Below are 17025 nucleotides of genomic sequence, written 5' to 3'. Positions count from 1 at the left end.
CGTCAGTTTCAAGCATACTTTTAAAAAGCCCCCCGTAGCATAGGGACTCATGGTTTTTGAAGGTGGGGAAATCCTAGCTTGGATGTCTCATTGTTTTCCCATTAACCTTAATGGTCCATCATTTGAACCACCTGGGTTGTACAATGCTAGGTGCTTTGAATTAGTGTTGTCTGGTTGGGGAAGCAACCCCTGCCTGGCTGACCACTGCCCTGCTTGGTCATTACAAGCTTTCATAAAGACCTTGCTTGGCATGTTTTTATACACAGTAACATTGATTCAATTGTTTATTTGGCGGGGGGTTCAGATCCAAGAGACAACTCTTCAGATAACCTAGGGGGAGCAGGAACCTGGATGGGGCCCCCAGCCACTGAAGGGCAGTATGCACATTACTGTGCATTTTAGCACACACACAATGCTTTAGAAACTACCACCACCTGCATCACCAGAGGTTTGTGATGGTTAAGTATTATTCTCCTTGAACAGAAGGGGAAGCCATGGTAGAAAGATGGTGAGTTGACCAGGACCAAAATCAGCTGTGTCAGAGCAGGGAGGGGAGTAGAGGAGTCCCCTTTCTCAGTCTCACACCTATGCACTAGACCTCGTTGGCACTCATGCGGCTGAGCTGCCCTGATACTGGTCACACTGCCTGTTCAGTACAGCACCCAGTTCAGCTGCCAGCAGCCGCCAGGAAGGAATTTGTGGCAGACTTAGGTCCATCTACACTTGAAGCTGCAGGTATAATTTCCATCTGGAGGGACATATCCAGGTTAGCTCAAACAGGAGTGTAACCACAGCGGGAGGGGCTAGTTGCCCCAAGACCCCAGATGTGTACTAAGGAACCTAGCTACTGTGGCTTCACTTCTATTTTTAGCATGTTATCTTGATCAGAGCTAGTGTAGGTATTTCTCCTTAAACTGCAGATTACACCTTCCAGCTCCTGTGCTGGCATACCCTTAGTGACAGCACCAACACCCTAATCAGGGTTGCCCTAGCAAAGTTGCAAACTAATCCCTGGTCTTCCCAAAAGCTGAGGGACTTGTGACCCCAAAAAGCCAGCCCTGGGGGACTGGTGTCAAGAAGGAACCAAATGACTTGTGATCTTCAGGGAAAGAACAGTGAAAAAACCTGGGTCCCTAACAATCAGTTCACAGTTTCAAGGCTATCCTTGCAAGGAAGAGAGCTGGAAATTTAACTTTTATTAATGAAAACTGATGTTCTCTCACATTCTGAGTTCCCCCAAATCAAATAGGAGCCATAGACGCAGGCTTCAGAGGGGCCAAATTGCAGCTCTGCCTCTGCCTCTCTCAAATCGTTTTCAGCCCTTTGGACACATGCAGAGTTGGCTCATTCTTGCTAAACAACCTGTGTGAATGAAGGTCTTTTAGTTGTTCTTCATAGGTCACCCCTCTCAACACTGTCATTTTTGTTGCTGGTAAGGAGGTGACTAAAATGAAATGAAATACTCCAGCTGTGGGAGTACCAATACTGGATGTTATTTCTCTGCTCATGGCTGATTTGCTTTTCACTATTCTTTAGCATTGCTCTTTATTGGGTTTCTCACCAAATGTATATATATTTGCATTTTTCCAAGCTGAATCTTACTTTTTCTGTTCATGTTTTTCACTTAATTTTTATTTCTCTGTTCTTGCTCATATTTTGCAAATGCTTCTAATTTAGTGTCAACTGCAAATTTTATTAACAATCCTTGTCCTCTCTTGTTCAAATCATTTTAAACGTTCTTACACAAGAATGGAACTAACACCGCCCACTAGGCCCCTTTCCCATTGCCAGAAGAGGCAGTGAAACCTTTCGCACAATCATGGTGTGGGTGTGGGTGTGGATTTAGACACATGAGCACTTTATTGTAACTTTTTAGCATTCTATTTTCTATTTACAATTTTTAAACTGTAACTAATGCCTCATTTGAGCTTCCTCCTCTAATTTTTCTATTCATTCCAGTTTCTTTCTTTCTATTATGTTTTATTTCTTATTTTGAAAGGTTGTCTCTTTCACCAACAGAAGTTGGGTCTAATAAAAATATTACCTCACATACTTCTTGCGTTAACTGCTTTTCTCTAACTCCTTTTCTCCTTCCTCTTTCTTTTTCTAGATTTTAACCTTACATTTTCAAAAGGTAACCAGTATTTTTGAGTGCCCCAATTTCAGACATCTTGAAAGGGTCTGGCTTTCAGAGGGCAGATGCTCAGTATTTTTTGCAAACCAAACTGGTTGGGTACACCAAATCACTAGACACTGAAAATTTAGGCCTTATTGTTTACCTCCTTCCATCAACTTCCAGATTTTACCTTCATTTTCCCATTCTCATCTCTCAACCTCACTTCACATCAACCCACATCTCTGAGAGACATCTCTATATCCACTCAGGCCTTCCCAACCCCCCATTTTGCCTCATTTCAATCCCAAATTGTATTCACTTATTTTTTCCCCATTACCAGATTTGAAAAGACAAAACACAGTTTGAATTACATTGATAATGTCAAATGCTTGAAGCTCTGCAGTAATGAGTTCAGAATGCTAGAGGATTCCTTATTAGAGGTCATTTATATATTATTTATATTGCCATGGCACCTGGAGGACCCATCACAGATCAGAGCCCGTGTGTGTAGGACACTTTGCAATGAGTAAAACAGCGACTGCCACTTCCCCACAGATCTCACAGTCTAGGATTATGAACACGATGCACACAACAGTTGGATGAACAGACAAACAGAGGTGGTTTGGGGAACAAGATAAAGAGAGTTATGTTTGCATAAGTAAGTTGTACATCTAGTGGAACCGTGTTCAGCTGTAGCTAAGAACAGTGATGCAGCTGATGCTAGTAGTGTATCACAAAGCAACCTAGGTCCTAGAGGATAGTTGTGTAGCCCTGGCTTGACATGAGCAATTGAACATGGGTGAGGCCTCATTTCTTGGGAGACGGGATTAGGGAGGTAAATATCAGCAGGACTAATTTTTGGCTAAAACATGAGAACTGTAGACAAGTCAGTCCTAAGAATGGCAGTACTATGGAAGGTCATTATAAAGGGCAAACAATATGTTGGCAGTCACTGCTTTAAATTTGACTGGTAGCTGAAAGTCTCCTGTGACTTTAACTGGACCTTTGCCATAGTTTTCCAGTGAAACCAAGGATATGCTGAGTGGGAATTTCCAAAAGTGTTGCACATAAGTACTCTGAGTAGAGATAATATGGCACCAGTGTTTATTAGAAGCAGGATCAAGATGTGCTAATTGGCAGTGACGGGTGGTAAAGCGGATAATGTGGTCTGATCAGTCTCGGGCTGACAGCACCTCAAGGGTTGCTGTCAAGTAGCTAGGTGACTGGTGATCTCAGACATTGCTATGCTCATCCCACACAGGGCACTCATTGGTAAACAGAAAATGGCCTCAGCACCTGCATTTTTGATGAGCTGAAGCTAAGTGAATCTCTATATTGGTGCTATGTTGTTGTGGGTGATGAGGCGGCATGCTATGAGGCAGGCAGTGTCTGACTGTTTTGATAATTGCTCTCGACATAAAAGTAGACAGAGTTGTGGCAGAAGCTGTTCTGAGTCCCATTGCTTCTCAGCTACACTAAGGGGTGCTAGTTATCCTGGAATGTGGCATCTAACAGTAACACAATCAGCTCCCTCTCTAATGTAAGATCATCCAATTCTAATAAGCCATTCATTTAGCTGAGGGTCCTCGAGGCTACAAATGAAAGTCTTGAGATATTCCTTATTGCTCTAGGGTAAACTTTTCTAAAAAGCAATTTAGGAGCCTCTTAGCCTCTGAAGGCACAGATTTCCAAGACACTTAAGAACCTAAGTCCCGTTGACTCGCAATGAGACTTAGGCTCCTAAATCACTTTTGAAAAGAGGACTTCTGTACTTTTGAAAATTTTATTGAATTTTATTTTATGGCTTGCCAGATAAGGAGGGGTGGCTTCATAGGGATGGGCAAATAAATTTGACTAGTGCATGGACTTAATTATATGTGGTTTACGAAAGGTTGTAAGTTGTACTGTCACATAACAGCTGGTAGTTGAGTCCAGGGTGCATATTTGTCTGCATCCTTCTGTTCAAAAGGAGAAGCGCTGGGAGCCCTGTGTTTTTACATTCTCTGTAATCTGAATGGTAGAAGCATACAGTTATCGTGCCATGCTTTCCATGGCAGCGGTGGAACTCTTGTTAATACCTAGAATAGGAACCTGCAAGTGGAGCAAAGGTAAAAGCTGAAAAGGCAAATGGCAAAAGTGGGATTAGACTTTTTGGAGTAGTACTTGTGACTGCAGCTGGAGTGTCTTGAGGACACGCTGCAACACAAAGAGGTAACGTGTAACTACGGGGTGCAAAAATTGAATAGTGAACTCCAATACTGTTAGAGCTTTCTGAAATGCAAGGCTACTATTCATGAAAGTCTCTGCTTTCCTCAAAATTTTGATTTTTTTTTTAACTGGAAAACCAAAACCTGAAAATGGGGGGAAAAAATCAGCTGAAAACTTGTTGGCTTCTGGCCGAAAGCAAATAAACAAAGTTGTGTTTGGTTTTTCAGTAGGGAAAAAAAGCCAGTTTTATCCTGAAAACTCTGACAGACCCAGAATTTGGTTTTGGGTAGTCAAAACTTTCTGCAGAAAATAAAACATTTTCTGACCAGCTATAGAAATAAGTCTGGTTTAAACTAAAATAAAAGCCTTCGCACCAGTTTAACTAAATAGGCAAAGAAATAACAGCTTTAGTAAAAGTGGTGCAGCTTTATAGTGTGCAGACAAGGCCTCAACTTCTAGCCTCCATTGCTCCCAGAATGTGAACCAAACTTAAAACATGCAGTCCCAACTGCTTGAAACACTAGCTCCAGAGCTGTGAATGACTCAGATCATCTCAGTGGCTGTAAGGTTCAGCTGCCAACATAAACTTTTTCATTTGCACTGTTGTTGTAGCCGTGTGTCCCAGGATATGAGAGAGACAAGGTGAGTGAGGTAATATCTTCTATTGGACTGACTTCCAGTAACAAATATCTCGCCCACCTTGTCTAGCTTGTTTAGCAGAAGCGTTGAACTAATGTGCTTACCTGTCTTGGCTCCTCAAAGTCAGTGGATTTTCAAGCAGCTGGTTGCTATCAAGGACTCCTGAGGTGAGGGACAAGAAATTTAACCCCCCACACCTCCTCCAAATTTAGAAACTTCTGCCTCTACCCAAAAGGAGGAAGAGAAGAAATTCATTCCCTTCCCAGTATCCAAAGTTTCAGCTGTGGTCCCTTCCAAAATCAAATTACTAACAACACCTTACATCCTAAGCCCATTGCTGGGGAGTGAGGTGAGATTAAATTTACAGATGTCCTGCAGGCAGACTCTTTCACAGAGGACACTGCAGACACGCAGAGAAAGGCTTATTCATACAAGGTGACCTCAATTGTTGCGATGGGACTGTCTCAGCCACATAGGTGTTTATATATTAATGTGAACATCTTGAGTTGCACTTAGAGACCAACAGGCAACTGTTGTTGCATGGTCTCTGCCAGCTGAGCAGACAACATAAGAGCGGCCATACTGGGTCAGGAAAAGGTCCATCTAGACCACTTTCCTGTCTTCTGACAGTGCCCCATACCAAGTGCCCCAGATGCAGACAGAACAGGTAATCATCAAGTGATCCATCCCCTGTCGCTCATTCCCAGTGTAACCCACACACCTCCTGGGTGTGGTGTTTTGTCCCATCTAGTGGCACTGAGACCACTTAGAGAGAGATTATGAGTCTGCTCTACAGCCTTAGCTAACAGGCAGTTGGCTTTTAGCTAATGCAGTAGAGGCTCATTCATTTAGCTAGAGACATCCCAGGTTCGATCCCGGCCGCCGACAACCGAGGTTTGTTGGTGTTACACCAGCTTCTGGCAAACAGAGGCTAGGGACACCATCTCTGCCCACCCTGGCTAATAGCCATTGATAGACCTATCCTCCATGAACTTATCTACCACATTCTGCACCATATGTGGAGTTCTCAGATACCTACAAGACTAGCCTCACAGACTGTATTGCAATAATCTGAATGCATTTATAAAAGGGGTGGGTAATTATCAAGGTCTAGCTAGGAAAAAAAGTGATTGCAACTGCCTTTTTTGATGTGGACTGAAAAAAAGGGTGTCAGCTGGGATTCAAAGAGTTGTCCAGGGTTAGAAAGCAACCCAAAATTGAAAAGCTCTCAGACAAAGAATGGGCAAAGGCCCCTCATTAACTGAGGCAGTTATCATATTCCTCCACGTCTTTCCCCCCAACCTCTGTTTTGTCTAGATTGAAATACTTCCACTTTGCTCACATCCAAGTCACCATATCAGCCAGGTTCTGGTAAGTCTGATACTGTACCAGCTGGATCAAATGAAAAAATGAAGAGATGGTTGTCATCTACATAGTGATAACACTGCATCCCTTTCCTTACTATTTCCCGCAAGAGAGAGCACACTGAACAAGAGGTCTGGGAACATACGCCAAGAAGATCATCAAAGAAATGAGCAATCTCCCTCTTAACCACAAGTGGGTTAAAAAAATCTCACAGTAAATGGTATCAGAATGCTAGCAATTTAAAGAATCAGCATGGACACGTGACCCTTGTTTCCCAGTTCAGTGATGGCTCTATTTTGATAATGAATTACCACTGACCTGAAGGGTTAGCAGATGAATTCTTTCATTATTTGTTCTACAGTGAACCATTTTAATAGACATTAAGACACCCTTGGGCCAGCTACACAGTAAGTCTATCATCTAACTTTATTTCCCTCATTCTCTGGGATAACACTTATTAAAGGTGCACCAGCGGAAACAGTTCTCGAAATCCATACATTCCAGTCAGGGTTCATATTCCTTGTTATGCAATGTACATATACTCTGGTCTTCCCATAGACTAACCCCTTTTTGTGTTTTAATTAATTAATTTCAAACTCTATAAGTGCCAGACTGAGATCCTGAATTTCCTTTATAAATAAGTAAATCTTCCAAAGGCTATCCAGCTCTGACATCTTCTCCAGTTGTGACGATCTCTTCAGAGGATGCATTTCAATGGTTGACCTTCTTTCAGATGCTTCATAACTCACATAGAGTTTATTTGTTTTCAAGCAGAATGTCCTAACACCTGACATGAAGAACAGTTCTGTCTTTTTCTTATTGAACACCGTTTAGAATAAGAAAGGTAGCTGATGAATCTGAGCTAGCCTAGACCTGTAGTTAGGAGACTTTCATCTTGGCAATATCTCCAAAAATTACTCACTGAAAGTTTTCTTCTTTAAAAAGTGAAAGCAAACAAACAACACAGACAATCTTCCATTTTCTTCTTTAAGTTTTACTACAAATTCTGCTCAACTCCAAATCAATGAGCACTGTAAGTAAAAACAGATCCTGAAGCAAAAATGTCTCAGCTAGCCAGCCAACCCCTCTTTTAAATGTATTCCAGGTGTGGTACCTTCCTTATAAGAATGTGCAGGGAACTGGATTTACTCAAATGACTGAGCATCCTGATATCCCCATTTCAAGAAGGGGGAAAAAAAAGTGAATTCCTGAAATGGACCAGCTAACAAACCATTGTATCATTTGCTTCAGTCATCACTTATTAAGGAGTTGTCCTACCTTTGCCAAATGAGTTGGTCTGTCCAGCTCCCAGTGGGCATGTGACAGTCATGAAAACCACCATGTCCATAGCGGTCACTAATTGAATTACTTCTTGAGTCTCAAAAAGAGGCTAGTTACTTAATGAGCCTTGAAACTGAGCTGTTCTCTCAAGTAGTTGTATCTCTCGGTCATGGAAAGGCAGCAGGGAGGCGCTTACACTGGTATTGTCCATGCTATTTCTGGACTGTGGAAAACACAGGGATTGTCTCCACTTACCAGGGAATCGACACACAGTGATCGATCCACCGGGGGTTGATTTAGCAGGTCTAGTGAGGAGCCACTAAATCAATCACCAATTGCTTTCTCGTCAACTCCGGTGCTCCATCAGAACAAGAAGCACAAGGTAAGTCGACGGGAGAGTTTCTCCCGTCAATCCAGCATGGTGCAGACACCACAATAAGTCGACCTAAGGTACATTGAATCAAGCTACGTGAAGTAACTTAGGTTGACTTAGCCCTGTAGAGTAGACCTGCCCAAAGTCTTCAGGGCTAACAAGCCAGCATCTTGTGTGGGCAGTAAAATGCAGAATATTCATAATAAATGCTGAGCTTCAGTACCTCTTAAAGGTCCAGTGGGGTACAAAGTGGTAATTAAGGATCCATGCAAGACCCCATGTTCCATTCATGGCAAGAACCACAGAATTATGCAGCAGTGCCCCACTCCTCCTCCTCTCTCCCACTCACTGCCCCCTGGCTCCACCAAATCAGCACTGTATTCTCAGTTGCGTTTACTTTATACTGTCCCCAAACTTTACATTTTGATTGTGTTAAAGATTTTTGTACTGATATGGAGTAGCTGCATTGAGTAAATTACAAGGGGAAAGCAGAAGTTTTATCAGCCGGGGAGAATGGCTTGCAGGAAGACATGAGCAGCAGTTCTGTTTTTTTGGATCCAAATTTTGGTACTGGAAGAGCTGTCAAGGCCATATGCAGCCTCTCTCTGGGAAATGCAGAGATGTTAGGCACTTGACTCTCAATGCCTTAATTTCTACATTTGATTAATATATATATTAGTTCATTTACATAAATGACAACCCTTTTCCTCTCCCCAAAACAATTGCAGACAACTTCCTAGAACATCTTGATTTTGTAGATTTGGCTATTGTGAGTGGGGGAAACACGTTATTTACTATCCTCCCATAATCAGGACAAATATCAGTGGGTGATCACATAAACAAACACACGTTTGATAAATTATTTCACAAAAAGATCATTGTGCTGATAAGGTTTCCAGTCCAATAGCTTTGTGCTCTCTCTGCCATTAAGCAGGGCAGTGACAGTAAATCTAATCTAAGTATTCTTCAGTGTGAACAACATTAGAATCTAACACACAAGGATTTCACTAGGATGGAGGCAAATCCAACCTGAGTTGTCTGGAGAAGCTACCTTGCAGTCTGCGCAAGCAGCTTGTATCTCCTTAGAGCAATGGTGGGCAACCTGCGGCTCACTGCCTTAGAGTGTCTTTCTCATGGCGCAGATCCCACTGGAGCTGAGCACTCCTCCTGCAGTGGTGCAGGGGACTTGCGCTCGAGACCCACATCTCTGTTTAAAAATAATTTAAAAAAAAATCAAGTCCAATTTAAAAAAAAACTGTTTGATTTTTAAAACAATCATTATTTTTATTTATTCTGGTTCATAACCAGTCTGTGGGCTCCAGAGTTCTGGCTAAAGCAACCCTCTACAGTACACTACTCACTACCACCACTGTACACGTAGCTCTGTGGCCCTGGGTAGAGGCTGGTCAAAAAACCTAAAGCTTTCCTTGAAGATTTTCAGTTTAAATTTTTCGAGGAATGTTTTAGTTAAAAAAAATTAAATTGCAAATCAAATATGCAGTGAAAATTCAGGACGTTTCTACCCTCTAGCCATGGGTGGATTGTGGGACAACACTTTTAGTGGGGCCTCTCTGATTAGAGTCCTAGAAGACTGTAACCGTACAGACCACACCTAGCACAAGCTCTAACTGAGTGAGGAGCCCTAGAACACCTTGGTTACTATTCCACAGCTCTGCAATTTGGGTCAGAAGCGGTGTAGCCGGTAGCCATAAACAGGAGTCTCACGTCAACATGGGAGCCTTTGCAGGTCTGCTCTGGCACAGGGATGTAGCCTCTTTTTCTCTCTCTCTTTAGGGCAGCAATTAAGGGTGTTGGGCAATTTGCGTTCCTGCTCCCCACCTAGCAGCCCTTGACAGAAGCTAGCTGCCCCCTCAGCCCTGTCAGCAGGGCTAAAGATCGCAAGCTAAAGAAAGCAAGCTAAAGATACTTGCTTAATTTTTGAGATCGTGAAAACTGATGTTTAAACTGTCAGTCTTCAATGTGATCATCCAATTGAGGTGAATGGGAGCAACTCGCACTTCTCTGAGCTAATGTTGTCTGCAGACATCACAGCATGCACCCGTCAGTTTTTGCAGGTTCTTTGCAGCCACACAGGCCAAAAGACTTAGTTTATTTTTAGAGGACAGCTTAGATCTTGTGCACAAATGTGGGGCAATTTTAAAACTAATCCATGATAATGTAGCAATGTATGTGGCTGTGTAATCTCGTACAAGATCCCTGTTCACAGCTGAAGTTGGTACTTAATTGTTTTGCTGACTGTGACAGACTGCAGAGACTCCACCCAGTTCTTGGCAAATGAGGAGTTAACAGCAACTCAGGCTAACACATCCTCCATGGAGGGGCCATAAAAGCAGCTTCCTAGAAAAGAGACTCCCTCCAAGAATTTGTATTTTAAAAATGGATAACGTAGCATGATGCTGCGTTAATTTAGTCACCTGCTTAAATATTTCTTTAAGTTGTTCTCTTAACGCTTGGCTTCGTATCTGGGTGAGAAACCCTGAGCTGGGGGGGAATATTTGGTATGTTTTGATTTATTAGTTTTTTCTATGGCCAAGTAAAAGTCCTCTGATAAAGGAGATCTGACTAGCTGACCTATAGGTATTTTGTGCTGGATTGCCACAACAGCTTATGTTGTTATTCTCTGATATGTTATGGCAGTAGAACACAGGCCTTCCCTACACAGGAGACATGTACCTATGGACTTGGATGGGCATATACTTGAGGTGGCTAACCCCTCCTGCTGCGTGTGCTGCCACACTACACTCTATTATAGCACACTAGCTCCTAAAGATGGGACTCATACCCCTAGCTTGAAGTGTAGATGTACCCTTAAAAATGATGGGAAATCATTTGAAACACTGCTTCAACTTCAGTGTATATAGGTCAGAGTCTGCTGCCATCGTTTTAAGACTCATGACAATTAGACTTGCTCTAAGAAGTGTTAAATGTGTAGGTCCAATCAAAATGGTACTTTAAATGATGATGGTGACCTGCAACCCATTTACCATGGAGTTTGCAATGTTGTTAACACAGGTAGAACTTAACTAATGTTTCACTGCAGTAGGAAACTTAAAAAAAACCAAACGAAATTTTTCCCTAGTGTACACAGGGTCACAGAAGCATTCTTTGAAGAGCCAGCATCCCAATGTCAATCCCAGCCTTTTACTGGCTTAACACATTTGTTTCCAGCTCTCCGAGACTGCATGATCAGAAGAGAAAAATCATTCAGTTCTGATTACTTTCTTGCTTTTTACTATGGTTGTTGATTAATCGCAGTTAACTCACGTGATTAACTCAAAAAAATTAATCGTGATTTCAAGAATTAATCGCGATTCATCGCAGTTTTAATCGCACTGTTAAACAATAGAATACCAATTGAAAGTTATTAAATATTTTTGGATGTTCTTCTACATTTTCAAATATATTGATTTCAATTACAATACAGAATACAAAGTGTACACTGCTTACTTTACATTATTATTATTTATTACAAATATTTGCAATGTAAAAATGATAAACAAAAGAAATAGTATTTTTCAGTTCACCTCATACAAGTACAATCTCTGTGTGGTGAAAGTGAAACTTGCAAATGAAGATTTTTTTTTTGTTACGTAACTTCACTAAAAACCAAAACAATGCAAAACTTTAGAGCCTACAATGCCACTCAGTCCTACTTCTTGTTCAACCAATTGCTAAGACAAACAAGTTTGTTTACATTTACGGGAGATACTGCTGCTTGCTTCTTATTTACAATGTCACCAGAAAGTGAGAACAGGCATTCGCATGGGACTTTTGTAGCTGGCATTGCAAGGTATTTACGTGCCAGATACGCTAAACATTCATATGCCCCTTCATGCTTCGGCCACAATTCCAGAGGACATGCTTCCATGCTGATGACACTCGAAAAAATAATGCATTAATTAAATTTGTTATTGAACTCCCTGGGGGCGAATTGTATGTCTCCGGCTCTGTTTTACCCGCGTTCTGCCAGATATGTCATGTTATAGCAGTCTCGGATGATGACTCAGCATGCTGTTCATTTTAATAACACTTTCGCTGCAGATTTGACAAAAGGCAAAGGAGGTACTAATCTGAGATTTCTAAAGATAGCTCCAGCACTCGACCCAAGGTTTAAGAATCTGAAGTGCCTTCCAAAATCTGAGAGGGATGAGGTGTGGAGAATGTTTTCCAAAGTCTTAAAAGAGCAACTCTCCGATGCAGAAAATACAAAACCCGAACCACCACAAAAAAAAAAAAAAAAAATCAACCATCTGCTGGTGACATCTGACTCAGGTGATGAAAATGAACATGTGTTGGTCAGCTCTGCTTTGGATTGTTATTGAGCAGAATCTGTCTTCAGCATGGACCCATGTCCTCTGGAATGGTGGATGAAGCATGAAGGGACATGTGAATCTTTAGCACTTCTGGCATGTAAATAGCTTGCAATGCTGGCTGCAACAGTGCCATGCGAACTCCTGTTCTCACTTTCAGGTAACATTGTGAACAAGAAGTAGGCAGCATTATCTCCTGAAAATGTAAACAAACTTGTTTGTCTGAGTGATTGGCTGAACAAGAAATAGGACTGAGTAGACTTGTAGGCTCTAAAGTTTTACATTGTTTTATTTTTGAATGCAGGTTTTTTTGTACATAATTCTACATTTGTAAGTTCAACTTTTATCATAAAGAGATTGCAATATAGTACTTGTATTAGGTGAATTGAAAAATACTATTATTTCTTTTGTTTTTACAGTGCAAATATTTGTAATAAAAATAAATATAAAGTGAGCACTGCACACTTTGTATTCTGTGTTGTAACTGAAATAATTATATTTGAAAATGTAGAAAACATTCACAAATATTTAAATAAATGGCATTCTATTATTGTTTAACAGTGCGATTAATTGCACGACTAATCAAGATAAATTTTTTTTATCGCTTGACAGCCCTACTTTTTACCCTTCCTGATTTCTAACTATTGTAGTGGATACTATTTTGAAATGATACAGCAGTACCATGGATTCGTACCTTCTGAAATCAGCTTTGAAATCCAATTTTCAAATGGTATAAAAAAATAATCTATATCTCAGCTGACTGAAATAGCAGCTGCTAAAATTACGTGAGGGAAAACTGTTGCAAAGGTCCGTATTTGGCAGAACTTTCTGAACACTTTTCCTGGTTCAGTAAATAACAAGAGAATGTTTACCCTTGGGAGGAATAAATCAAAGTTTTCTATGAATTAATTATTGTCCATGAACATTAGCTACACTTCCTAAACGGCTACCTGGGGTAATTTGTATTTTAAAAATGGATAATGTAGCATGATACTGCATTAATTTAGTCACCTATTTAAATATTTCTTGAGACTTCTGAAGAATCTGAAGAGCTATAAAATTGGAATGCTGAAGTTCAGGGCTGTTCAGTTTAAGAGTTTCAGGATGGCCCACTGGAGGCAAACAGGCCAATGAGGAAACTTGAATCTGTGTTCAGGTTCTGAAACTCCTTCAAGCCTAAAGGATGGGAATGGACCTATCTCTACTTTGAAGAGTAGCCTGAAATGTGGCTAGTCTAACACCAAACTATCTTTGCAACCCAAAATTTACTGGCAATCTTTAGAAAAATGATAAGCAGCCATGAGCTTGCCCCTGTGTGCCAGTGAGGAACCAATTTTTATCCAGAACCTGAGAATCTTTCAAAAAGATCTTCACAATTATGGCAGTGCAAAAATTCTTTTATAAGAATTTATATGAGATAAAAGCAATATGATTGAAGTGAGAAAATCAGTAGGGATATAAAATGTCAAGGTACAGTGTTTACTAAGGGAATAGAGCATAGTAAGGTTGGCAATAGAAGAGAGAGAGGATGTTGAGTCTGCAAAGAGCTAATTTAACAATATGGCTGACACTTAAATGTACATGGAAGGCAAAGACAAGGAAGGATGTTGGATGATTCTCAGGATGTTAGGCCTCCAATTTAAGGCAGACCAGAACTTTGATCATAAGTCGGGGTAGAGAACTTGTATTCAGATGCTAATTGGAATAACTTGTGAAAAAACTGAGGAAGGGAAATGTTTTCCTGGAAGTGAATTACTTATTGGATAAAGACTGCACTGTTATTTTGTTCAAGTCCTGGTCCAGGAAGATGTGCCAAATATGATAACCAGCAATGGAAGCTGGGTACCAACTAGATTTAATAATCACAATACCATCAGAGCTGAGATGCTGATGTATTAAGCATCTCAATAAATCAAACAAAAGCTTTTAACTTAAGAAAATCTGAAGACAAGGAAATGTGAATCACACATGGGAGTTCTGCTTATAATTTTGTTATCTATAGTAAAAAAAAAAACTGATGAAAGGGGTACCATTATTTATTAAACCATCTGAGACTGAAATGTGCTTTTAACCTAACCGATTCCAAACTGAAAGAAGAGCAATTGATTCTACGGTAGGAACATCAAATAGTACCAATGCAAAAGTCTTCAAAAATGCAAGAAGCTTGGGAAACAAGCAGGGAGAACTGGAAGTCCTGGCACAGTCAAGGAATTATGATGTGGCTGGAACAACAGAGATTTGGTGGGATAACTCACAAGGCTGGAGTACTGTCATGGATGGATATAAACTGTTCAGGAAGGACAGGCAGGGCAGAAAAGGTGAAGGAGTTGCATTGTATGTAAGAGAGCAGTATGACTGCTCAGTGCTCCGGTATGAAACTGCAGAAAAACCTGAGAGTCTCTGGATTAAGTTTAGAAGTGTGAACAACAAGGGTGATGTCGTGGTGGGAGTCTGCTATAGACCAGGGGGATGAGGTGGATGTGGCTTTCTTCCGGCAACTAACAGAAGTTACTAGATCACAGGCCCTGGTTCTCATGAGAGACTTCAATCACCCTGATATCTGCTGGCAGAGAAATACAGTGGTGCACAGACAATCCAGGAAGTTTTTTGAAAGCGTAGGGGACAATTTTCTGGTGCGAGTGCTGGAGGAACCAACTAGGGGCAGAGCTCTTCTTGACCTGCTGCTCACAAACCGGGAAGAATTAGTAGGGGAAGCAAAAGTGGATGGGCACCTGGGAGGCAGTGACCATGAAATGGTCAAGTTCAGGATCCTGACACAAGGAAGGAGAGCAGCAGAATACGGACCCTAGACTTCTGAAAAGCAGACTTTGACTCCCTCAGGGAACTGATGGGCAGGAGAATAACATGAGGGGGAAAAGAGTCCAGGAGACCTGGCTGTATTTTAGAATCCTTATTGAGGTGACAGGAACAAACCATTCCAACGTGTAGAAAGAATAGTAAATATGGCAGGTGACCAGCTTGGCTTAACAGTGAAATCCTTGCTGATCTTAAACACAAAAAAAGAAACTTACAAGAAGTGGAAGATTGGACAAATGACCAGGGAGGAGTTTAAAAATATTGCTCAGGCATGAAGGAGTGAAATCAGGAAGGCCAAATCACACCTGGAGTTGCAGCTAGCAAGAGATGTTAAGAGTAACAAGAAGGGTTTCTTCAGGTATGTTAGCAACAAGAAGAAAGTCAAGAAAAGTGTGGGCCCTTACTGAATGAGGGAGGTAACCTAGTGACAGAGGATGTGGAAAAAACTCATGTACTCAATGCTTTTTTTGCTTCTGTCTTCATGAACAAGGTCAGCTCCCAGACTGCTGCACTGGGCAGCACAGCATGGGGAGGAGGTGACCAGCCCACTGTGGAGAAAGAAGTGGTTCGGGACTATTTAGAAAAGCTGGACGAGCACAAGTCCATGGGGCCGGATGCGCTGCATCCGAGAGTGCTAAAGGAGTTGGCGGATGTGATTGCAGAGCCATTGGCCATTATCTTGGAAAACTCCATGGTGATCGGGGGAGGTCCTGGACAACTGAAAAAGGGCTAATGTAGTGCCCATCTTTAAAAAAAGAGAAGGAGGAGGATCCGGGGAAGTACAGGCCAGTCAGCCTCACCTTAGTCCCTAAACTGGGAGGAGTGGTAGATATGTTGGAGGATAGGGATAGGATACAGAGGGACCTAGACAAATTGGAGGATTGGGCCAAAAGAAATCTGATGAGGTTCAATAAGGATAAGTGCAGAGTCCCGCACTTAGGACGGAAGAACCCAATGCACTGCTAGACTAGGGACCGAATGGCTAGGCAGCAGTTCTGCGGAAAAGGACCTAGGGGTGACAGTGGACGAGAAGCTGGATATGAGTCAGCAGTGTGCCCTTGTTGCCAAGAAGCCAATGTATAAGTAGGGGCATAGCGCGCAGATCAAGGGACGTGATCGTTCCCCTCTGTTTGACATTGGTGAGGCCTCATCTGGAGTACTGTGTCCAGTTTTGGGCCCCACACTACAAGAAGGATGTGGATAAATTGGAGAGAGTCCAGCGAAGGGCAACAAAAATGATTAGGGGTCTGGAACACATGACTTATGAGGAGAGGCTGAGGGAACTTGGATTGTTTAGTCTGCAGAAGAGAAGAATGAGGGGGGATTTGATAGCTACTTTCAACTACCTGAGAGATGGTTCTAGACTATTCTCAGTGGTAGAAGAGGACAGGACAAGGAGTAATGGTCTCAAGTTGCAGTGGGGGAGGTTTAGGTTGGATATTAGGAAAAACTTTTTCACTAAGAGGGTGGTGAAACACTGGAATGTGTTACCTAGGGAGGTGGTAGAATCTCCTTCCTTAGAAATTTTTAAGGTCAGGCTTGACAAAGCCCTGGCTGGGATGATTTAATTGGGGATTGGTCCTGCTTTGAGCAGGGGGTTGGACTAGATGACCTCCTGAGGTCCCTTCCAACCCTGATATTCTATGATTCTATGAGTTAACAGTGTGCCCTTGTTCCCAAGAAAGCCAGTGGCATTTTGGACTGTATAAGTAGGGGCATTGCCAGCAGATTGAGGGACGCGATCGTTCCTCTCTATTCGACATTGGTGAGGCCTCATTTGGAGTACTGTGTCCAGTTTTGGCCCCACACTATAAGAAGGATGTGGAAAAATTGGAAAGCGTCCAGTGGAGGGCAACAAAAATGATTACGGGACTGGAACACATGACTTATGAGGA

At 41.8% G+C, this 17025-nt stretch overlaps 1 protein-coding gene across 11 annotated transcripts in view; it reads right to left on the bottom strand.

The window, feature by feature from the left end:
* The window catches only part of DIP2C (disco interacting protein 2 homolog C), a 486518-nt gene that overhangs the window by 168432 nt on the left and 301061 nt on the right, over positions 1–17025 (bottom strand). The gene's annotated exons all lie outside the window — the stretch shown is intronic.

Source organism: Chelonia mydas, chromosome 2, assembly GCF_015237465.2.
Source record: "Chelonia mydas isolate rCheMyd1 chromosome 2, rCheMyd1.pri.v2, whole genome shotgun sequence".
In the NCBI taxonomy this organism is placed as follows: Eukaryota; Metazoa; Chordata; order Testudines; family Cheloniidae; genus Chelonia; species Chelonia mydas.
The sequence above is the reverse complement of the archived record's forward strand: the minus strand, read 5'-3'. Positions and strand labels throughout refer to the sequence as shown.